This window comes from Fukomys damarensis, unplaced genomic scaffold (genome assembly GCF_012274545.1).
Source record: "Fukomys damarensis isolate Sample0158 unplaced genomic scaffold, DMR_v1.0_HiC HiC_scaffold_11, whole genome shotgun sequence".
Classification (NCBI taxonomy): Eukaryota; Metazoa; Chordata; class Mammalia; order Rodentia; family Bathyergidae; genus Fukomys; species Fukomys damarensis.
Window position 1 is genome coordinate 46,176,026 of NW_022900923.1, and position 23,911 is coordinate 46,199,936.

General features: G+C 49.6%; 1 long non-coding RNA gene across 1 annotated transcript in view; it reads right to left on the bottom strand.

Annotated features, from left to right (window-relative positions):
- Window positions 1–23,911, bottom strand: part of LOC104854574 — a 564,230-nt gene that overhangs the window by 15,160 nt on the left and 525,159 nt on the right. Inside the window, exon 17 of the long non-coding RNA XR_778164.2 lies at window positions 14,952–15,163. This is a non-coding gene — a long non-coding RNA (uncharacterized LOC104854574). The remainder of the gene's footprint in view (window positions 1–14,951; window positions 15,164–23,911) is intronic.

Below are 23,911 nucleotides of genomic sequence, written 5' to 3' on the forward strand. Positions count from 1 at the left end.
CGCACATTCCAGATAACAGCAGCTGTATTTACAAGGCATCTTTTATCTTGCTAGTCCCCAACGTGTTTTATAAATGCAATAAATGACTGTAATATATTTTGTAAAAGTGAAAGCCAAAGAGATGATGAGAACAGAAGATTTAGTCACCTTTCTGGGTGACAATCCTACTGTGATCTTAGTGTATGATGTTAATTCAGTGACTTACAAGAAAGCACAAGGAGTTTAACGTAGCAACGTAAGACAATGCAAAGCAGATGCTCACAGCACCAGGAAGGCTCGGGGCTCTGGATGGACGGAGCCCAGATTGTCAGACGGCACCACGACAGCACTGAACACCAGCTGCTGAGAGGGGAGCTCGTGGGGAACACCACGCCATGGGCCCCAAGCCTTAGCTTGGCCACCACGGGTCAATAACACAAAACAATTTAAGGCAGAATTTTGTGTGAACAGACAGAAAAGGAGGCACACTCTGGGGAAAAGGAAGAAGAGCAGTTAGTGTGTCTTTGCTTTCATGTGTCTTCGTTTTGCGTCATTTTACATGTGGTTCGTCGGATGGTCACAAAGATAGATAAATAGGTACTTCTTCGCAGAATATACACTCAGTTCCCATAGTGAGATCTCAGAAGCATGTCTAGACTACTGGGATAAGACAGCACTACGTGGCAGGAACAGTTCCTGGAACTCGAAACTCAAAATTGTGAAAGGTACTCATTCTATCAATCATGGTTATAAGGTATTACTGAAACAAGAAAATATAACTGAGGTGGTAGCACATTAAAGTCATTCCCAAATTCTGTGATAAATCAGACTTAGGATTCCCTGGAGACCCCCTGGTCCTGGTCCTGGAAAGAAATGCCAATGAGAAGTGGACAGAAACACACAGGAGTTTTTGGAAGAGTATTTCATCCACTTCAGGATGTAGAGAGGCTGACAGCCAGTGCTCTGATACTTTGTTGGCTTAAGCTACATCTGCAATATTTTGACATCGTCATTTTCATTGCAGATGAATAATTTCATGTCTAAAATGTACATTCATTGTATTAGAATTTCCTTGAGCTAATGACTGAGCATATTGAAAATTTTACCATCCAAGGGATCAGTTAGGCCTGAATTTTATTACAAGTACATGAGAAATAACTTCATAAGTCACTCTTTTCTTTTTCGGTTCTGGGGATCGAACTCTGGACCTTGTGCATGCAAGGCAGGTGGTGGAACCACTGAGCTAAATCCCAGCCCTACACAAGCCACTCTTATTAGGTGGATTACAGGAGGGGATTAAAAAGGAGGTCCATTAATCCTGGAGTGAGGGATATGAATACAAATCTGGGTCCAATATTCCATGAAGCAAAGCTCATTGATTCTCAAGTCCTACTTGCATCTCCAGGGTCCTGGGTGACCTTCGGCCTGTCATTCCACTCCTCTGTGTGGCGCTTTTCACTTCTGAATCTTGGGAACAAAGAGAAGCCTCTATATGTGTGTTTTGAAAGATTATAAATGACATTGAAGGAGAAATCTATGCAGAGTTATTATGAAAAGCATAAGGCCTTATGTACATGGAGGAGGATATTGCTTTTATTTCCACGATGACCTCAGTACACCAGCTCCCTGCCCTAAGGGTCTCTAAGAGATACAAAGCTTTAGAGAGGAGCTGTTTCCAGTGACTTGGACTTTCTATCCAATAATTAGATGCCCCAGAAGGGATGGGGAAATGTATAAAATACATGTGGGCAGAACTGTTGGCAGCCAGAAAACACTTCGTGGCTTTTTTCCCTGTAAACTCCAGGAAGCAGTGGGAAGGGATGGGTTTCAGTGTGGATGCCTCTCCCTTTTAACCTTACACAACACACAGTGACATTATTTCACCCACTGTAATGATACGTCTGGGTACAGGTGATGGTTTGCCAGCTATTTTAAGCATCTCTGCCTGCATACATAGTTATACATCACTCAATTTGTCAGAATCCTGATTGCAACAAAAATTGACCTCCAGCCAGATGTTCATTCTCCTGTTCTCATACAGACTATATATAACTGAAATATAGAAGGAGTGAAGTGGGCAAAGACGTGCGTGGCACGTTTTATTTTTTCCTCCCTTCCACTTCCCATCTATTTGTGTTCTCCCCCATTAACAAGAGTATGAGAAACAAAGGGTGGCTAAAGTCAAAGGGAGTTTATTGACTTGTGTCTTGTTGTTTGAATGCTCTTACAGAAGGGAACCACAGCTTTCAGGAGAACTGGCATTTTCCCTACCTGCTGATGCCCATCCCCAAGCCTCACCACACAGGGAAGGGGCATTTTCTGTCTAGGTAGGGACAGGTGTGCCCAGGTGATAAGTAATTAGGGAAGGAACACCGGACGTAGCAACCAGGCTTGGATACAGTTGCTGTCGATGCAACAGGGAAAATTGAGAACATTAATTGAGTAATTCTCATAAAACATAATAGAATTCTTGAATACTCTTGAGGATTAGAGCAGGAAGGGCTATAAATTTATCAAAAGGGCTATAAATTCACCAAAACACATTTCTGTTTTCTATTAGGCACCCTCTAGACAACATCAGCTGCTATCTTACCAGTGACATGCATAGCCCTTATGACGGGGGAAGAGGTGGTGAGTGTACTTTCCTAGTATTCCTTCCCCACTGAGCAGCAGGACAGAAAAGGCTTCAAGATACAGAGGAGGACAGGGATGATATGGGGTAGGATATCACAAAAATTATCTGAACATGGCCTCCCTTAACCAGGAGAATGGAAAGACATTGTCTGTCTGCCCTGAATCCACAGAACAGCCCAAAGGCCAGGGACAGCACCAGCCTGAAGCTGTGCCCTACTCAATCTCCAAAGTCCATGTCAGTGGTCCTCTTATTTTTGTTCTTCTTGTTTTTGTGACAACATTCCTGACATAGTCACCTTCAAAGTCGAAAAGGTTTATCCCGCTCATGGTTTTAGAGTTCAGTCCATGGTCACTTGGCCCTGATACTTTGGCCTGTGGCAGCCCTGCACATCATGCTGGGAGAGTGTGGTGGAGGAGGGAGGATGCTTGTTCACTGCATGGTGACCAGGAAGCAAAACAGAGGCAAAGGAAGAGATCCACGTCCCAGTCCCCCCTGCTTGTCCTATTGCTACTGATCCAACTTCCTCTCAGTAAGCCCCGCCTCTCAGGGTTCCACCACATCCCAGCAGCGTCACAGGCTGGCAACCAGGCTTCTAACACATGGCCCTCGGGGGACACTAGCACCCTAACACTGACCCCGCAAAGGCTCATGCCCATCTCATGATGCGGATCGCACCTCGTCCCTCTCCAGAAGTGCCCAGATTCCAGACATTCCATCCCTGCCAAGAAATCCAAGTCCAAAGTCTCTGCTGAGACTCAAGGGAGACTCAGCTGTGTACCCCTATAAAAATCAAAAAGCAAGTCACACACTGCAAAGACACAATGGTACCAAGTAAACATTCCAATTCTAAAAGAGAGAAAGGGCCAGGAATGTAGCTCAGTGGTACAGCATCTTCCTGGCAAGCACGAGTCCATGAGTTTGATTTCCAGTACAGAGAAGAGGGGGGAGGGAGAGGGAGGGAGAGGGAGGGAAAGGGAAGGAGAGGGAGGGAGAGAGAGAGGGAGAGAGAGGGAAAGAGGAATAGGATCATATATAGGAAGGATCGGACAACAAGAAGACCAAAATTCAGCAGCACAAACACTAAATCCTAAACTTCGTGCCACACCCGGGAGCAGCCCACTTCTGTGACACGCTGGATGTTACCATGGGCCACTCTCATGGGCCGGCTGTGCAGTCCTCTTGGCTGGCCTTCCCCATTCGTGGTGTCTCTGATCTCCAAGGTCTCTACTGCAGCTTGGGCTTCCCTCTCACAGCTGCATTACCCATCACTCAGCTGTGACTTTGCCACATCCTCCCTGTTTTCCCAGGATTCCTTTCCAATCTTGGTGCTAGCGTCTGTGACCCCGTAAGTTTTGCATGCCACAAAAACCACAGATGCAATGGTCTCTGAGTGCCTTGACGGCTGAACATGGGGAATCAACTCCCAAGGAAGTAATTCCTGGGAGCCGGTGTCAGCAGAGCACCCTGAAGTCCCTAAGACAAGTTCACAGTCTTGCACCTTTGAGACAGTGGTGGGTGGGGTCTTGCTAATCCCCATTAAGCATCTTTCCTATTACCTTGGTGCAAAATATTTGACTTCTTTTTAATAGTACTAGTTTGTTTAGCGGCTACACCCTCCTTTTCCAGGCAACCTACAAGTTCCTCAAATCTTTTAGCTTTGAGCTTTTGCCCTGGATTCTTGCTATAAATCTGGCTAAGAGCAGCCAGTGATATACAGGTCATGCAGAATGCTGTGCTTCTCTGAAATTCCCTTTGCTAGGTAAACACATTTGTCACCTTTCATTCAGCCTTTCACGAAGTCTCAGAGGATGAACATGATGTTCTTAAGTTCTTTGCCAGAGTGCAACATGAGTCGCCTGTGGTCCAATTCCCAGTGGACTCTTACTTTCCATTTAAGACCTCATGAGAGTAGCTCTTTGCTGTCACATTTCCATCCAAATCCTGGTCCTCTGTGGCCAGAAACTTCAGTTAAGAAACTTCAGTTAAGCTCTGCTTACAGCATTCTAGGTTTTCTCTAAATTTCCTTCAAACTTTCCAAATTCCTCTCACAGACCTTTTCCAAGGGCTTCTGAACTCCGTCATCAGGTATAGTCACAGCAGTGACCCCACTTCTCAGTACCAATTTCCAGGCCTCTTCCAGTCCAGTCTAAGTGCCAGGGAGAGAAACCATCACGCCTAGAAGCCCGTTAGAGATGCTCCATCTTAGACCCTACCCCAGACAGACTGAAACGGAGGCTGAGCGCGAGCCCTGGCCATGTAGACCAGTGAGTCCTGCTGCTGGTGGCTCTGATGCAAGCTGAGCTTTGAGGACCACTGCCCTAGAGTGTAGCAGCAAAACTATGGCAAGTGCACTGAAGCGAGGACCACTGTCGGCCAGCGAGCCAAGTCACCCACCCAACCGGTTAGCATGCACACAAGAGCAGAGATCACACTCACTGTACAAAAGCACTCCAAATGCAAGTCTCACCTTTCAGCAAAACTTGCTTGTATCATCAACAGCTCTGTTATGCTTTTCTTTAAAGACAACGATGTTAATGTAGGAGCTGTTGTTTTCTAAACTAAAACCTCAGTAATCAAGTTTCATTGCAGCTTCGGTACTGTGATCAATAAGTGGGTTTGGGGTTGCAGTTTGGGCACTCGGTCTCTGAAAGGTTCCTCGTCACTGTCCTGGAGGTTTTAGTACCAGGAGAGGCCCTGAAATGTTGTTATAGGGTTAATGGCCTGATGCTTCCAGCTCTGACATTTATACATAGCTACATGTGCTTCAGCCGCATTTGCAAATATCAGAAGAACAAATTGGAACGAAGGCCTCACTGGCGTGCTTTGCTTCAAGTCAAAATCAACCTGAAGGAAAGAAAGGACTTGCATCAGGCTAACGAGCGTCCCTTTTGCTTAGTGGCCTGTGTGATGCCAGACCTGAACAGTGCCGGCCTTTGGCCATTAGGGGGAGGGTTAACGAGAGGATTGTGAGGAGCGGCAAGAGATGGAAACTTGTCAACATTTCAAAGAAAGTATCTTTTTTCTGGGACATATTGCATGGTGCTGAGAATCCCTCCGAACCTCAAAGCTTCGAATTTACAGCAGAGTCTCCCCGCCATGTCAGGGCAGATGGATGTAGACACAAAGGATGCTGGGAGCCCACACACCTCTCCTTTGACCGGCGGGGCCCTTGTCCTCATGAAACAGAAGAACCATAAGGGACAAATTTCACACAGCCTCTATTTGTTCTCGGGCATAGTAGAAGACCCCACAAAATGCTTAATCCCAGGGCCATGGCACACGCTTGGGTGGAAATGAGAAGGGAAGGGCCACGCCACTGGGGTCCTGCTGTCTGACGCTTCCTGGTACCACCTGGCACCCAAAGGAGCATAAACCACGTCCCCTCCAGGGAGGCCAGTGGACACGGTCAGGATGCGTGGGGAGGTCTGACAACCTGACCTCTAGGTAGCAAGGTCCCAGGTAGGTTTACTGCCGGCTTTCGGTTATGTTCACTCCCCTTAGCGTCTCCCTTTTCGGTAAAACTGGCTGTCTTTTTCCTTCCCCTGACGTGGCCAACCCTGGCATCGTGGCCCTTTACCCAGATGGATCACTGTTACAAGAGTGCACACAAGGCTAAAAGACAAGGGGCTGGAAGAGAATGGATTTCTGTGACAGGCAGGGCCGAGGCCAAGGGAGGATAGCAAGGCCCAGGCTATGTTTGCCTCGGCCCAAAATTAAAGTGTTGTCTCAACGGTCAATAATCAACACAATCGATACTTTGAAGCAATATTTAAAAAGTCAAATTGAGGCCAAAAAATCTATGATGAACAAACTACCACAATTTTCAAGTAAGGGAAGTACAATATTACTGATTTTTGCTCGATTAGGTCCCAGTTGTTCTACACAGCACCGACCATCAGCTCCAACTCAGAGACACATCCAGCCGTGTGGAGAGAGACCAAGGGTGATTAGTAAAAGCTAACTCTGAGCCCAGATTTCTTAGTGGTAAAAAGTGAAATAGGGAGGGATAGGAAGATTGATTTTGAGCATTTATTAATGTCTGAGGCCTTTTACCGAGTGCGTCACGTGTGTTGATTTGGGGACATTGACTCCTGTGCCCAGCGGGACTCTGGAGGGGGTCGTGGCCATGGAGAGGTCACCGAGGGAGTGGCAAAGCTGTTATGCTGATGAGCGCAAGGTGGTGCCGGTGAGTAGCCTAAAGACAGGAAGCAGCGAAGGGAGCCAGGGCCGAAGCGAGGGAGCAGCAGCGGCACCCGGGGTCCTGGACGGAGCCCTGCAGAAGCGAGGCTGCTCCACGAAGGCCAGCTTACACCTCTGAGCAGGGCACGCTTGCCGTCCTGCCCGTGCAAAGCGTCCCTCAAGTTTCCACATCCCGACACCGCCGGACCACAGGAAATGAGCAGGAGCCCAGCAGACGGCAGGGACGGCCGCTCCTGTTTAGCCCCTCCCTCCAAAACAGACCCTCTGCCTCACCGCATGGACCCCTCTCCTGTAGTGCTCAAGGAGTAACAGCAATGCAGCCGTGCATCATTTATAGGCTGGGTCTGTGTGTACCTGACCGACTGACTCAGCGTGATAAGAGTTACATCTCAGCTGCAGGAGGAAAGCGCTGCACGGTCTAAGCGTGACAGAGGGGCCGCCTCCCTCACCTGGGAAGTGCACTGAGGGGAACGGGATAGCCTTGAAGGTCTGGGGTCACGCTGGTGTGGCATTCCTCCGACAAGACGCCCCGAGAAGAAATTTACTCTGAAGTGACAGTCTGAAGGCGGAATACAAACTAACAGGAGGGAGTTTAGGCTCATTAGCAGGCTGGCCTCAATATTTCATTATTAATAATAAAGGAAGGAGGTGGCAGCACGAGCATGTGTGGGTCCCCCACATAGGAAGAGCCAGCTTGGAAGAAGACGGTGGTGCAGGCTCACACCCCCTTCCTCTTAATCCAGGCCCAGCACCTCCGAGGGGGTGCAGGTCCTGGGGAGGATGAAGGATGGGAAATGCTGGTTCTCTGCTCAGGTCTAAAGGCTGGACCGGGGCCCTCAGTGGGACCGCAGCTGCTTTACTAGAACCTGTGCCTCAGGCAGGAAGCCCAGACCCTGCTGCTGGTCCAGGACAAGCCAGGGAGGCAGGGAGACCACTTGCTGTGTTGCTCTGGGGTTTCTCCATCAGCCTCTCTGGCCACGTGTCCTGTCATTCCTGCCCAAGTCATACACTGCTGCCCCCAGACAGGGGAGGAACAGACCGTGGGGATCCATAGCTGTGGTCTAGCTGGGAAAGAAGCAGGACCCAGCCCGACATTGTGGCTGAAATCTGAATATTCCACCGCAAGCACCCATAGGATTCAGTTTAAATTACAGTGGCAAAGGGGCTATCAAGTCCTACCCAATCTCTGAGAACAGAAAATGAAAATTGTCCTCCATGCCACCAGTTTGGCTCACCTGAGGACCACAGTGCTGCCAATGGCCATCAGCTTCCTGATGCTGATGCCCGCCGTGCAGCCAGCCTGTTCCCCAGGCCCATGTCTGAATATGCTTACATGCCATGCTATTGTTAGTACTTTGAGCTCCTCCTTTCTGCTACTTTCATCCAATGGCAGCTGGAAACATATCCAAGAGCATATTTTCCGCCACTTGTGTCCTTGTAATTTATTAGCGTGGCAAAGCAATTCAGCTCACAGTAGACCCAGGACGGCTGCTAACTATGGCTGAGCTGGGCGCTGTGCTGGGTCCGAGTGCATGTGGACACGAGCTGGGTCCCAGGTCCATGGTCTTCTGCTTGTGGCTTTCGAGCCCAAGGCAGGGGACACATTAATAGCCAACTCACACCAGACTATGTCAGTGGCATGAGCAAAATGACCCGAGTGCTCTGGGGACGCCACTTTCCACACGGTGGTCTACTCCACCTTCTGGGAGGAAGGGACAGTTAAACTGAGACCAGAGCGGAGACTGCCAGTTGGGCGAGTCAGAGGCAGAAGAGAATTCTAAGCAGAGGGAGCCACGTGCAGGCCGGGAATCACCCAAGGGCAGAGGAGCGCACCTGTTTCTGACGCAGAAAGGAGAAGGAGGTCGGTGTCCAGGAGCACGGCGCTGAGGACCAGGCGGCGCAGTGTGACCAGAGGGAGGCGGGCTGTCTGAGGTGCCTTCGAGGGCAAGGGGATAGCTCGGATTCTACCAGGAAGTTGAAAGAAAGCACTGAGTTTGCTTAAAGCAAAGGAGAGATGTGTATGGATTTATGGTTTAAAAGGGTATTTCTGGCTGCACGGTGCAGAATAAATTGGGGGCAGCAAGAACCTGGGAAGACAGACCTGGCTCAAGGCTCTGAAAAAGACAGAACGAAGACCGAAGGGTGGGAGAGATTTGAGGCCGGTTGCAAGGAAGATAGCGGGGGAGGCGGGAAGAGGGCGAGGGGGCGTGGCGTAGGTGTGTCGGCCACACCCTCGGTGACAGCTCGGCCGCAGCGCTGCACACTGAGCAGGGACACAGGCGGGCAAGTACGCGCAGACCTGCTCACTAGTGCTCCCATGGGCAACTACGCCGGGCCCAGCACAGCTGCTGCCCCGCACCCCACTCCAGGAAGCCCTCATCCTCGCTTCGGTTCCGTGTGCTCCCACACACACAGTGCTCTGTTTCTTCTCTGAATTCAGAACCGTACGGCCTGTGGGGAGGTGGGGACCAGCTTCTAGAGCAGTGGTTACCCTCGCACTGTCCGTAGGGCTGGCCACAGCGACATCACCTGGGCTTGTCAGAAATGTGACCCGGTGGACCCCAACTCAGATCTCCCAAACTGGTAACTGGAGGGACAGGCTCGGCTGTCATTGTTTGGATAAGCCCTTCAAGGGATCCTGAATCCCACCTACTCTGAGAAGCCCGCTTTGGCCCTGCACCGTCCCCACCATCCGCATGGCAGTCATGCAGTTTCTGAGAGCAAAGTGTGTCTGCCTTGGGCTGAAATGTGGAACTCTTAGAACACATACTCCAAAGCCACTGCAAAAAAGAAAGGATGGAATATTTCTCATTAATCACTTTTATATTGCCACAAACTGAAATAATATTTTCTGTATTTGGGGTTACAATATATTACTAAAATTCACTGCACCCATCTCTCTTTACGTTTTAATGTGACTACAGGGCACGTCGATGTCACACGTGCGGTACACGCTGTGCTTCTAGCTTCTGGGTGCACAGGGTCACCTGGCCGCCCTGTTGGAATGCAGACAGTGGGTGGGGGTGGTTGCTGGAACCCTGCGTTTCTGGTGAGTTCCCAGGCAGTGATCATGCTGCGGGTCCGTGGACGACGCTTTGGGTAGCAGGGCACCAACATGTGTTGGGGAAATATCTAAAAGTAGGCCCAGGATCACTGAACAGCCACAGAATATAAAACCAACACACTGGCCTTAAGTCCCAAGCCGGCTTCTGATTAGCTGCGTGGCCTTGGACCCATCATCACTGAATGGAAAAGAAAGTTAGAAATACACTTGCAGGATCATTGCAAGATTAGAGCAATGATGTTGATGGAATTGTGAATCTATTTACAAGGGCAAATGAAGTCAGTCCAGACCCCACCCAGACACACTGCCGAAGGATTTGTCCAGGTACATTCCCCAGTATCTGAGATAATGACATAATTTAGGGATGCAAAAATGATAGCAGAGTTATACAGTGATTCCAAATCACCTCCAAATTATTTCTCCTGGATTATCTGACTCACTGTGTCCAAGAAGTCCTCTGAGAGGGACAATGGGATCAGGCAAGCATTTCTCTCCAGAGCACTTGGTGCCTGGGGTTTGTGCTGACTCTGGTGCCCTGCTACAGGATGAATCCCCAAAGGGCCCACAGTGTAAACACCCAGGTGAATGCACAGCTCTAGGTCTGAGGATCAGAGCAGGGGCCTCCTGCGCATCAGACTTCATCAGCGATTAGCAAGCAGCCAGGCTCCTAGGAGGAGCCCCTTGGGCTTGTTAACCTGAGGGATGGAGAACAGAAATGGCCGTGTGATTGTCACCGTTAGGAAGGTGGGGAAGGCAGAGAATGACACACAAAGCAATAGCGCCCGAGAGCATAACTGTCCTTCTATCAGGAAGCATCCATATGGTAGCCATCAGGCAAGCTTTCTCTCTACAGCTCCAGTGCTGAGAGCACAAGACAGTGGGAGAGGATGGCGAAAAGCTCAGAAATGGAGCACATACCGTATCCAGCCCTGTGCTAGGCCTTCAAGGTGGAAAAGCTGCGATTTGTTGGACAGGAAGAGAAACAACTTCATTACCGGCTAGTGCCAAATCACCCCTAATTCACACACACAGTTACTTACTCCGTTTCCAGTTTAGCAAGAAGAGGAAGGGCACAGAGCTTCTTTGTCATGGAGGCTATAAAGAGATTAATTGGGGATTCTTGGATAGGGCGGGAGGTCCTCCCTGAGCTTTTTTGTTTTTTCTAGAAAGAGCAAGATTTCTGGCTGGGAACATCCATTGTTAGCTGCACGGGTGGCACATGACACAGAGAAAGCTGCATAAAACCAGAACCACAGCAGTAATTGGAAAGAGACGCAGAAGCCCCGGCTTTATTTGGGGTCCTTCCACTGTAGAAAGTGGACTTTAGGTGCCTCTTTGAAAGGAGAGGATGTGAAAAATGATCCTCAAATTCCCCTCAAGCCATAGCCACCAAGGGTAATTCTGCTTATATGATATGAACACCCTCGTGTGTAGGGCTGATGCAGCTGTGGAAGGACCGGAGTGGTCGTGACACCAACTGTCCCAGGGAATCAGTGTGGGAGAGACCTGGACCTGCGAGGCCCCTGGGGTCAGCAGATCTTTTGTTCTCCATGGCTTTGAAATGAGCCCTTGGCCTCTGCCTCCTCGTGAGGTGGGAAAGTTGTGGATGGGCTCACAGTGGGACCAAGATGGGGCGTGGAGTAAAGTGGGCTCTAACCGCACTGGGAAATTCTTTGTGGGCTTCCTAGACCCCTTACTTCATCCCCCATCCAAAGGCCGGAAACCTTTGTGCTCTCTTCCCTTTCTTGTAATCAACTGTGTGCTCCAAGAAGGGTTTGATAATATTAATCTCAAGAAGCAGAAAGACATGAGCATTTAAGTACTCGCAATGACAAGGAATTAAACCGGGGACCTCATTTAGCCTCTGCAAGCTTGCTCAGGATGTGGAACACAATGTGTTCACTCCCAGGGTCGTGGCGCGGGACCCATCTTGTGGGACCCAAAATTTTGCCCTCAGACAACTTTATTGCCTATGGCTCCTGATCCACGGCCCTCTTTGTACTCATCGTTTGTTGTCACACGTATAGAAGCAGCCACAGAGAAGTCTGAAATTGTGCATACAGCCCCAGGATTGAAATCAAGACCCATCTGTTTGCTCTGCTAGATCACAGCATAATGGGAGTGGCCCAGACCCTGGAGCAGTTGGAGGAGAGTCTAGAATTCCAGCGCATTCTCTTGTTAGTTAGTATTCTGAGCCAATTTACTGAAACATTCAGCTCGAGTTCTCTTATCTGCTAAAAGGAGGTAATAGCACCGCTCTGTAATGAAAGATACAGGGTCACTGCCTGTCACGTGCTTACAATGCTTCTGGGAACAAAGGTCTCTGTACATAAGGACTTGGTGACAGTCATGACGATGGTGACGTGATGGTGCCGGTGTTCACAGTAACAATGCTGCTGGTGACATTTTGCCCCATGCTGGCTTTTGTTCTTACTCCCATCTGATCACACTGCCTGATATTGCTCAGCATGCCATCATTCTCATGAGGCCCGCGTCTTAGCAAGAATATCTGAAGTACAAGATCTCCAACAGTAAATTATTAGACATTATGATTGAATCTGGGCAAATTACTTTCTGGAGTAATTACAAGCATGGCCCCAAATCACACAGCAGAAGTCATTCACAGCTTTACTGGCTGGCCAGTCCATGAGAAACTCTGCACATTGAGGAGTTGACTCCCCCTTCAGGGTCATGAGCCAAATCCAACAGAGAGGAACTGTCAAGCATTGAAATTTGGGGATCCTCACCATGCCAGCATTTTCTAGCTTTTGCCCAAGGGAGCCCCAGTCCCATCTCCTAGCAGCTCACTGATTGATTGACCCAAGAGCCTGACCTTGAGATTGTAAGATTCAGTGGTCCCTATCACCCCCCTGGCCTCCTTTCACACTTGATTACTCTCCCATTAATTGCTGTTAATAACCCTCAATGCACTTGCCCCTGGCAGTGCTGAGCACTGGGGGAAGCTACGCGGGGCTGCAGGACAGCCCTTTTTCTCAGTGCTCTCTTCTGCGGCCATGAAAGTCGTGCTGCGCATGGACTGAAGCCAGCTCTGAGCCAGCTCTCATCAGTCATCGCCAGCTCATGAAGAGTCCTGAGGTGCTGCACAGGGTGTGAGAGGTAAAGCCAGGTAGGGTGATGTGCGGACATGGCATCCAGCCTCAAGGGGGCGCCCATCTCACTGTTCTCCTGTCACTAGTCCATGTCCATCGAGGGAGAGCTAAAGGAGGGGTGACAGCTGAAAAGTGAAGGCTAAAGCCCTGCCCCAGGCCCCGGCCTGGCACCCGGTGAGATTTCCTAGGAGAGGCTGTAGGCGGAGCTTCTCCTGCTCAGCTGGCCTCCCTGGCCTGCTTGTCCCTACACTGACAGGTCTGATTTCTTCAGCCCCAACAGGAGCCCAGGCACACTTGATGTGTGTCATTCCAGATGTCACACTGGACGGCGATGCCCACCCACAACCCCTGAACTGAAGGGGGCCTGGAAAGGTTCTGATGCTAAAAACAGTAACCAAGGGTACGATACTGAAAGCTTGCGGCCACTGGCACCATCACCAGGGGCCTCTCTGGCCCGAGCTCCCAGTCTGTTTTGTTCCTATTCTTCTTCTTCATCTTTGTCTTACAGTGTTTTCCTCCTGTGATGAATTGTGCCACCCAGTACACACACACACACACACACACACACACACACACACACACACACGTGTTCCTACTATCCTAAGCCTGCGACTATGTGATCCTTGGCATAGTTATGTGCGCCACTTGCCTGAAAGAGGATAGTACAGCAAATAATGCATCTGACTGTGACTTAGAACAACAAGAGCCTCCTCTCTGCCTTCCTGAAAAGAGCCTTCCATCCTGACAGCTCCCTTTGAGAGAAGAACAAAGACGGCCCATGCAGAGGGTGGGTGGGGAGTGCAGAGAGCTGTTACAGAGAAGAATGGAAGAGAAAAGCTGTGAGACTAAACTTCACTGCAGCCAAAGACAAGAGAGCTAAATGCTCAAAGAGAGGTGTCGTGCAACCCGGGCAGCAGACAGGATGGGCAGGGAATCTGGACTGAGGAAAAGTGACTGTAGACTGACAAAAAGATGCAGGGTCCACCTTCGGGACTGCACGCATCCTACCTTTGATAGAAATCTGCTTCGCTAACAGGAACTTGAGTGGCTGCAGGCCAGGTGATGAACTGATGCCCCAATACAGAGGAGGGAAAATTTGAGGAAATCATGGCTGGGTTTTGAGTTTCACGGGCTGAGCATGTTAGGGAAGTTTCCTCGGTGTGTCAGTCGATACCAGGAGGCAGATGGTTACCCAAGCATGAACCACCTTACTGTATTCACACTGTTTCTATACAGGGTCCTCTCCTCACTGTCCCTCCTACCACCACCCTGTCTGGGCTCACACTACATCTACAGGGTGCTGCTCCACAGGGCAACCTACTGCCTGTGCAGGTTGCATGGCCATGAGCTTAACTGGCCAAGAGGAGAAAACAGTGAAGAAGAAACCGCTAAGCCCCAAAGGCCGGCCATGCACCCCCCCACCCCCGGGGAAAGCTGACCAGAGAGTGAGAAGTTGGTCTCTTCTGTGGCCTGGCTGACTGCTCTGCTCACCAGGAGTAATAAGTCCAAGTGAGCAGTGAGATCCCCTCTTGGGGTCACACAAAGACAGGAAAGAGAAAGAAAGGAGGGAGAGAGGGAGAGAGGGAGAGAGGGAAAGAGAGAGAGAGAGAGAGAGAGAGAGAGAGAGAGAGAGAGAGAGAGAGAGGAGGCAGGCAGGCCTGGGTGACCAATGACAGAGCTGTGCTTCAGGATGTGCGACCTCTCCACTGCATCACCAGGCTCCGGTCAGACGTTGAGAGCCACTCACTGCCCTTGCAAAGATCGATTCCTCTGCCCAGAGCCCTTTTTCTTGTATTTTCCGAGCTACTTTCACTCACTCTCAAAGCAAATGTAACCGGAGATATTAGGAAAGGTGCAGCAGGAAGCACCCAGGGAATAACGTGCGGCATGGTCTCTGGGAAATGAGGAGAAAACTGACGACTGGAAAAACAAACGGAAGGAAAAAGAGGAGGCAGTAACTCACCTGGAGACCGCGGCCCCCGAGGAACTGCCCGGCCTCTGCCCGGCCTCGTGGCAGAGCAGATGCATCGCCGACTCCTGAGCGCCGAGCTTCCTCCCAGCTGGGCTGGACGAGCTCACGGTCAACTCGCAACACCCAGCTGACCTGAGTCAGTGCGATGATTCTGGGCGTGGAAGACTCGCCTGAGGGTTGTTGCCAACGGTGTAAAAAGAGACCTGGAGGGGAAGATGGGGCTGTTGGTTTTCCCAGAGAAGCTTGCTGGGCTGGTTCTCCTCTCAGGAGGAGCTCAGGGCCTGGCTGTCACTGGGAATGGCTGCTGTTCTTGTCAGAACATTCTCACCTGGTCTCCCCCTTGAGCGTCACTTCCGGGCTCCGGTGCAGATCCCTCAGCCTGGTGGCTCAGGTCCTTCACCCTGCCAAAGACTTTCTGGCTTCCGCCACTGGCCTTTGTGCCTTCCTGGTGCAGATCCTCTACAGGGACTTGCGCGAGGCCCTGCTGTGGGCTCCAGGCCTTCAGCTGGACTTGTGCGAGACAGTGCCATGGGGTCCAGGCCCTTGGCTGGATTCTTTGGGTCTCGAGTGTGTGGACAGATCTCTTGCAGTCCTCTGTGTTTGACTTTTTTGAGTGACTATTATAAAATAATCCTATAAATTATGTGTCCTTTATGAAATCTCCCTGCAAGCCCTGACTACACCAGCTATGCCTGAAAAGGTACTCTTGACATCCCCTCTCCCAAGTCGGGGCTCAGTCCGAGTTGGCCAGGCTCCCTGTACAAACGTATAGTTTATAGCTGCCTGTCCGCCTCAACCCAGCAGGACCTATAGAGTGACCAGAATTGGGGTGTTGGAGCTGACTTGCTGCTGGGAGGTGGGCCTACCTGTTGGTCAGGCCATTGGGGTGAGCCAAAAGGCCAAATCTTCCTTCCCAGCTCTTCCCTGGACTCCACTTCCTGTCCTACACCAAGGACCTTCACCAGCGGCCCTGCCTTGGGGCCAGCTGACCACCGACTGAAATCTGTACAGACTGTGAGCCAAAATAAACTTCTTTAAGCTTCTGGGTGTTGGGTGTTGTGCCTCAGTGAGGAGAAGATGATGAAGACAGGAAGTTTCAGTCTTGCTTTCAATCATTTAAAAAGCAGAAAAGCCAATTTCAGATGAAACAAAGTAACAGTAGGGAGGAGAGCAACTTAGATGAAACAGTTGGTAAACAACTTTTCACTGGACTCCACCTTGAGAATACAGGGCAGAAATGAAAGTTTGAGGGTTATGGAGCCAGGAGAATCGAGGACTTAAACTTACCCTTAGAACATAGCTAGGTGAAGATTTGGTAAGTCAGCTACCCTACCTGAACTCAATTTCCTTGAAGGCTTCCGTATCTGCCTCTGGGACACTATGATACACCTGATAACTCGCAGAAAACTTGACCTATTTAGCTATCAACAAATGTTAGGTTTGTGTGCCAAAATACTGAAGAATTACAGTAGATCAATCACTACCAACTTCTGTTTCTGCATTCTCATTCCCTGTTCTGGAAGACATTTGTCGTTATGTTCTCTAATGAACACTTACTGAGAATCTGCTATATGAAAGGCGCCATTGTACATGCTAGGTATAATGTAGAAAACGATATTTAAGGAATAGGAAAGATAGCCATGCTCAGAGGAAAAGCAAACAAATTAAAGTATAAACAGCTTTTGATTTCAAAACACTAAGCCACTAATAAAAGAAAGGGTTTGGGTATGGACACAGTGCCCTCCCTGGCAAGAGCAATAGGACAAACACCATCTGCATCTCAAAAGAGACAGGTAAGGAAAGAAACTGGGGTGGCGGTGCTGGGGAGTCTGTGCCACCTTTTCCCTTTCTGGGGGACAGCAGAACTCCAGAGGAACAAGGCTGTGAGGTCCATCTGGGAAGGCTGTCAACAGGTCACCCATATACAAAATTTGTTTGGCTGCAGAGTTGGCTCATGCTTTGAAAAATAATCATGGTCCAAAACACTTAAGAGGCACTTAAATCTGCCCCTTATTTCATAAACGAGGATCTTGAAACTGACCAAGCTTAAAGCCTCTCCTGACTGCACCATGGAGAGAGTGGCCACTGTGTGTGTCACCTACACAGTGCCAGTAGTGGCTGCAGGCTGCCGGGCTCAGGTGGTCTAACTCAGGATACATAGAAACCACCACCAAAGCAACAACAAAAGCTTTGAAAACACAGATTCTCGGGCCCTGATCCAAGGACTTCTGGTTCTGGGGTCTGCGGTAGAGCTCTTGGAAAATGCACTTAATAGGCACCCTTTTGGGACTGGTGCAGGTGGTCTGAGGACTAATTGCCACCCTGGGTCTCTCTGGAGCTCATTTGTATGGAAACCCACAGCCTCCGCTGTGTAATGAGATAGCATCAGTTCCATAAAACCCTTGGCTCTCACTCCCTTCTATAGGTGTAAGCGGAACCTCTTGAGCTGAGTTATGGCGTGCATTTGCATAAATTACCATGCAAAACTTCTTCGTATTTCCTAGATATCCTTTTCCACTGCTCCATTAGACAAGGCTTTGTGCTTTTGTTTGGGGTTGAATGTCAGCCAATCGGAATCCACAACTGTGTTGGCAGAGGACTCGAGGTGGTAATTTATTCCCCTCATGGAGCCAGGGTGTCACCTATCTGTCCTGAGAAATGCTGTCTGAAATCAGTTGAATTTTATCATGCAAATTATAGGAAGTGTTATCATTATAAGCAGCAGGAGGTTCCTGATTTGCTATCATTTACACTATAAATGAGTTCAACCTGCTAGGGATGGGGAAACCTTTCAGAAGACAGGGAAGGGCAGTGAGGGGAGGGGTTGAGGCCCTGAAGGCTTTATGCCGCCAGTAAAATTATTTTTTTAAACGAGGCTTCAAAAAGATGCATGGATATGCTTGACGTGAAAGATTTAGAATGGGTTTGGCTTTGGAAGAGAAGCATGGAGGGAAAGAGAAATGACATGATTTAGCCAAGCTGTGGTGAAGCCAAAAGAGCCACAGCTGGACGGATTGCCCACGGGGGAAGTTGGCTTCGAGCAGGAGACTTGGCTGTGACAGCTTCAGGAGAGGTCAGGACAGAGAGGCAAGTCTGACCACCTGTTCTGCAGTGACGGACACTGAAGTCCAAAGAGGAAAAGACCCCACATTCAGAGCTGGGTGACAGGAAAGTTGCAGTCCTGCGGTCGGTCTCTCTGACTCTCACCTCTAATGCCTGCTTCCTACCACATCTCTAACCTAGTTCTGTTTCTTTTCTCTAGTGCACACTTCCTTACTTGCTTTTATTCACACTGAAAAGTCCTTCTAAGTCGCCTTTTCCACCAATCCATCCAACATGACTGAGCCTCCAGCAGTTCCTCCCTTGGGCCCTGCTCTGTGCTGTCCTTCCCACCCCATCTGCCTGTCCATGTCTGTCTTTCCCACTCTGAGAGTCCCAGATGGCACATTTCCATACCTCAGTACACTGCAATACAATGTAGGTCAGGAAGCACTGCCCAGGGCACCCTCTGATATGTTTTCTTCCCAAGGGTAATTGCAAATAAAAGAAAATATAAAGAAAACCACCACGCTTTAACCTTTGATATTAAAATTCCAGTCACAATTACAGGAGACACATTAGAAACATCTCCTGGAAGAGCTGCCTCCTAACGGCTTCACTCAGGCCACGCTGGCAAGCAGTGTTGAATATTTTCTGTTTACTCAATTCTGTGTGTCTTCCTAATGGGACCTGAGAAAAAGAGTGATATTCAGGAAGCCAGGAGAGAGATGGGAAAGGAAGCAGGACAGAGGTGACAGGAAATGAGGTAGATAAAAAATGAGCTGCAGGGTGATGCCAGGTGAGTGAACAGAGGAAGGCAGGGGAACCTGAAACGTGGAGTTAGGAGGAGAAGCAACGAAGGCTTTTTCTGGTAGAGAACTAAGTGGCCAGAACCACCAGAGATCCGACAGCTGGGATGGCCTGAGTCTCCTCCCTGTTCAGTCCGGATTGCCCATTTGAACACGGCCAGGGCATTACCATTCTCGAGCCTCTGTGTCCCATTCATAAGCTAAGGCATCAGTGTGAATAATCTCTATCGCTGTATAATTCTTAACGACCTTCTGTCCACGGGAGTCATTGGCAACAGGCCTGTACTAACACCAGGACTTCTGGAAGAGACACAGGCCCCGTGGTAGCTAACGATTTCAGGAAGCTGGCCAGAGGGAGGACGGGACCATCAATAACCCACAGCAGGCAGGGCAGGCCAGGTGGTCAGACGGAAGGAGCAAGAAGAGGATCACACGGAGAAGGGCTGCGCTAGCTTCCCAGCTCTGCCCTCTCAGGAGTGGAAGTGATCCATACCTTTGCTTGCCTTCTGCCTGCCCAGCGAGGTGACAGAGCACATGGAGCTAAATCACGGTGCTTGGGGCCCCTAGGGCCTTGCACCCTAGATCTGTCCTTTCCTTTTATGAGCATTAATAACAGCCATCAGAAGTTTCCTTTAGAAGGCCCTGCTTCCATTCCTCCTGAAGAATCGCCAGCCTCATTGGCAAATGCAAGAAAGGTGCTTGTTTGGGGATTTCCACAGAGACATAGGGCCACAGTGTGAGGACAAGTGGCAGACAGGAGGTAAGGACCACTCTCACCCCAGGTGCGGAGGGTACGTCTAATACCAGCCCCTGTGTGGGCTCCACAGAGAACTCTTCCCCCACCCCACCCGCTGCAGTGGGGGCACAGTCACTTGTGACTGTATCGCAATAGAAAAATGGGTGAGTCTCTCTCACATATAAACAGAGAAAATCAAGTCAAGACCTGTTTTTCTGTAATGCCTTGATACTTATCATGAAGTGTGCCTTACAAATCAAAGTCAAGAGCTCCCAAGAATGAAACACTCATCTGAATCTGCCTCACTGATTGGTAATAAACCATGTACTAATCCCATGGAGGAGTCCAGCAGGCAGCTTCTCCCGGTCCTGGCTAGATCCCTGTATGTTTTGGTGGTCCAAAAGCCGCAAGCATTGACTTACCTGCCTGCCTCCTCACTCTTGTATTTCCTGTCAAACATTTGGTTCAGGAAATTCAATCCCCCAATTCAGGTGAGAGGGCATTGTTCGTCCACAAGGCATCCGGCTGGGCTTGGGGGCAAAACATGTAATTACGGGACAAGCCCACTAAAATAAGGGAGGTGAGGCAGATGGATTTCTTGCTCTCACCGACGTCTGGGCCAAACACATGAAGGAGGAGCCTTGTGCAGCAGCCGGAGGCCGGCCTCTGCGCAGACCGCTGTTTCGTTTCCGCGCTGCTCTCCCGGCTCGGGAGGCGTCAGTGCCCAGTGGCCAGTCGGTCCCCTGGCTGCCGTGTCTGACAGGATCTCAGACACACACCCTGCCCACGGGCTGTCCCTGGAGAAACATCAGTGCTCATTCCTGTCACCGTGACGCATCCATGCACGGCCGGGCTACAGGCAGCCCCGGTGTTCTCGGGGAATGGCTGTCAGTCACCAGCAGTGCTACAGCCGGAGAGATTACACGGCGCGCCGGCGAGCAGATGGGCTTGGGCAGAAGCAGAGAGGACGCAGCTCCGGAGAACGCAAGCGGCACGGCCAGGGTGAGACGCTGACGCATACTGCGAGTGTCAGAGGGGAGTGATTTCCGGGATGCTATCTTTCCAGGCTGCCGCCATGCTTCAGAAAGGGTCCCCTCCATGGTCTGCGGGCCGAACCCGCCATGGACGATCAGGCCACCACGTTGGGGAAAGCACCCAGCGGCTTTGTACGCGAGTCAGTCGCTCTCTGTCCACTTACCTTAGCGAGCAACTGTTATATGGATATCTCAGGCCACAGAATACTGAGTTCAGGACACCAGGTCTCATCGACGATGAAACTTGGCAGCCAAAGCAAAGACTGTTATCAGGGTCTGCATAACTCTCCCAAACCACCCCTTGGCTCTCTCTTTATTCTCCTTGGACTATCTCTGATTTACAACTTCCTCCCTGAGCAATAGGAAACACAAGGAGGCTTCTTTTGTGATGTACACCAACGGAAACTGCCTTCCTCACCCAACACACCCATTGGCACGTGCCATAATATTGGCACTGTTTGAAGAAATACAACGGAAAGAGGAGGACTTAGATGACCAGGGCAAAGCTCGGGATGGAGGCTGAAAGTTTCCTGCTCCAGGGTTTGGCACTGGATGCTTCCCACCCCTCTGTCTGACCGCAGGTCTTGACTGCCACCTGTTTGTCCTTTGTAAAGGCCTCCCAGAGAGGCTACTTTTCTTCTAATGAACATGTTTGGCTCCTTTGTCAAGGATAAAGTGGCTGAGTGTGTTTGAAGTTCTCTCTGCCTCTTCTAGTTTATTCCACTAATCTTCAGGTCTGTTTTTTTTTTGTTTTTGTTTTGCCAGTACCATGTTGTTTTCTTTCTTTCTTTTTTTCTCATTAAGTTTATGGGTACATTTTAGGTAAACAATACAGTCACATTCATCATTGGTACCTTGTACCTTTACACGATGTATCTTGGTTATTTTTGTCTCCACTCCTCTGCTCTCCCTCCACCCCTCCACCCTTCCCTATTTACAAAGACTTTGTTTCCACTTTTTTTCCTTTCATTTATTCCATTCCTTATTTCCTTTCCCCTACCCTTCCCACTTCTCCTACTCCTTTAGCCCTTTTCTTCCTATTTCACATTATCAGTTATACAATTTGAACCTTATTTACACTTTTAATAGCCTTTTTAATAAATGGTGCTTGACATAAAGAATGAGAAACTAGTCATTTATAGCTAAATGGATGCACATTGAGGCCGTACTCTTAAGTGAAATAAATAGGACACACGTGTGTAAATACTATCTCTGGTGTGAAAAACTGAAAGTGTAAATAAGGATCAAATTGCATAATTGATAATGTGAAGTAGGAAGAAAAGGGCTAAAGGAGTAGGGCAAGTGGGAAGGGTAGGGGGAAGGAAAGAAAGGAAAAGAAAAATATGAGAAAAGGAAAAAATGGAAACAAAGTCTTTGTAAATAGGGAAGGATGGAAGGGGTGAAGGGAGGACAGGGGAATGGGGAAAAAATAAGAACCAAGATACGTCATGTAAAGGTACAAGATGCCAGTGATGAATGTAACTGTACTGCATACCTCAAAAGTACCGATAAACCTAATTTAGAAGAAAAAAGGCCTCCTGGAGTCTCCAGGGATTTGTGAGTCACGTGGTTGGGTGGCCACCAGCTGTGGGAAGTGTCTGGCCTGTTGCTGTGCTTGAGCCCATCACAGAGGAGGGGAACTGAATTCCTACCCGCTTAAGAGAGAACACGAAAGGTTGATGGCAGTTTTTTTGTAGGGAATTGTCTTCTGGCAGTTAGATGTCTTGAACTTTTCAGTTGACAAGAGGAAGGACACAAAAGTGACTCTGAACTCTTCGTTATGAAACATGATCCGTGGAAGTTGTCCAAGAGATACAATTAACCCAGGTTACCATGTCTGATTTTCTTCTCTCTGTCACTTCTGATTGGAGAAAGGGCATTTGTGACGGCCCCGACCTTTTGGTCTCATAGGATTTGTGTCTGACATTTGACTGAAGGGTAAAAGATAAAACAACGGTGCCTGCTTTTCTACAGCCCTGAACTTTTCACTGGGTTTAATGCCAGGCAGGACTGTGAAGTAGATACGGTTTCTCCAGAGCTTTCCATCTACATTTTCTGATTTTGTCCTTCAAGTCTTTTGTGTTTCTTTTCCCCACTTATCAGCCCGTTTTCCTCAGTCCTTCCCTGACTGTACCCCATGTGTACATAGGTAGGACTTTGTAAGTAGGTCAAGAGGACTGTGTCCTGCAGGAGTCGGAGGCTGACCAGGTTGCCGGTCAGGGCCAACCATACGGCTGGCAGGATAAGTCTTGGAACTAAGCAGTGCTGGGGATGTGTGCCGGGCTCCACCCGACCCAGATGGCTGCTCACCATCACCTGTGAGTGCCCCACAGTCTGAGGGAAAGGCTCAGCCCACACAGGGCTGCAAGGAAAAGCCTTCCTTCCCTCACACTGTTTAGAGTTTTAGGTGTCAACATTTCTATAAAGTGTGGAGGAAATGTAGAGGAGGAAGGAAATATAGAAAGGAGTGGCAGGTAAGGAAAGATGGGGTTTACCTACGTGAAGAATTCCTGGGGGGCTTCACGATGAGCTCCGGGCCTGGGGAGGTGCGTTCCCTAGGACAAGGAGTGACTGCTGTCCCCGTCCCCTCACTGGTGCCCTGCGGCACGCATCACCTGCACACTCAGCCAGCCACGTCCTGCGCTGTGGCATGTCTTCTCTGTCTACCCCCAAGCACACCCTTTTCCGATTTGCAGATGTTTCTGTCTTCTCAGCACACCACACGCTTCCAGCCAGTCTTGAGAAACTCCTCGCTTGCCGGAGAGTAAGAGACTGAGAACTGAGCTTCGCCTTCTCCAGTTCCACACCAGAGGCCCAGGGACACACAGTCAATAATAAGTAATTTCATTTCTTTAATTTACCTTTGTGGGTAGTTCCAGATTTTCTGCATTGAGCATGGATTATTCTAATAGCAGCACCATGGTCACCTACAATCCCGATGCAGTGTGCACTCTGTTCTCAACACTGGTTTCTTCGTTGTGTCCTTCTCCCCGCTTGCCATCTGCTCCTTCCTGGCCCCCCTTGGCTCTGGGTGTCCCCTCATCTGGAGCAGCCCCCCTTTCCCATTCCCCAGATGCACCTCTAGCAGGGCTGCTCAAGTCCAGGCCCATGTTCGGTGTGAGTCCTAGCACACAATTCTGACCAAGTGAATGAAGGTGGGAATGATGGATGCTGCCTCTAGGCCTGGCAGGAAACTCTCCGGCTGAATGTTCCAGCCCCCTCTCTCCCCGTTCAGCCATCTTGGAAGGCGGGTATGATAGACAACAAACATCAACCTAGAGAATCAGGTAGATATTGGCCAAGGGGGCCTGGCCAAGGGAGCCCCTCACTCAC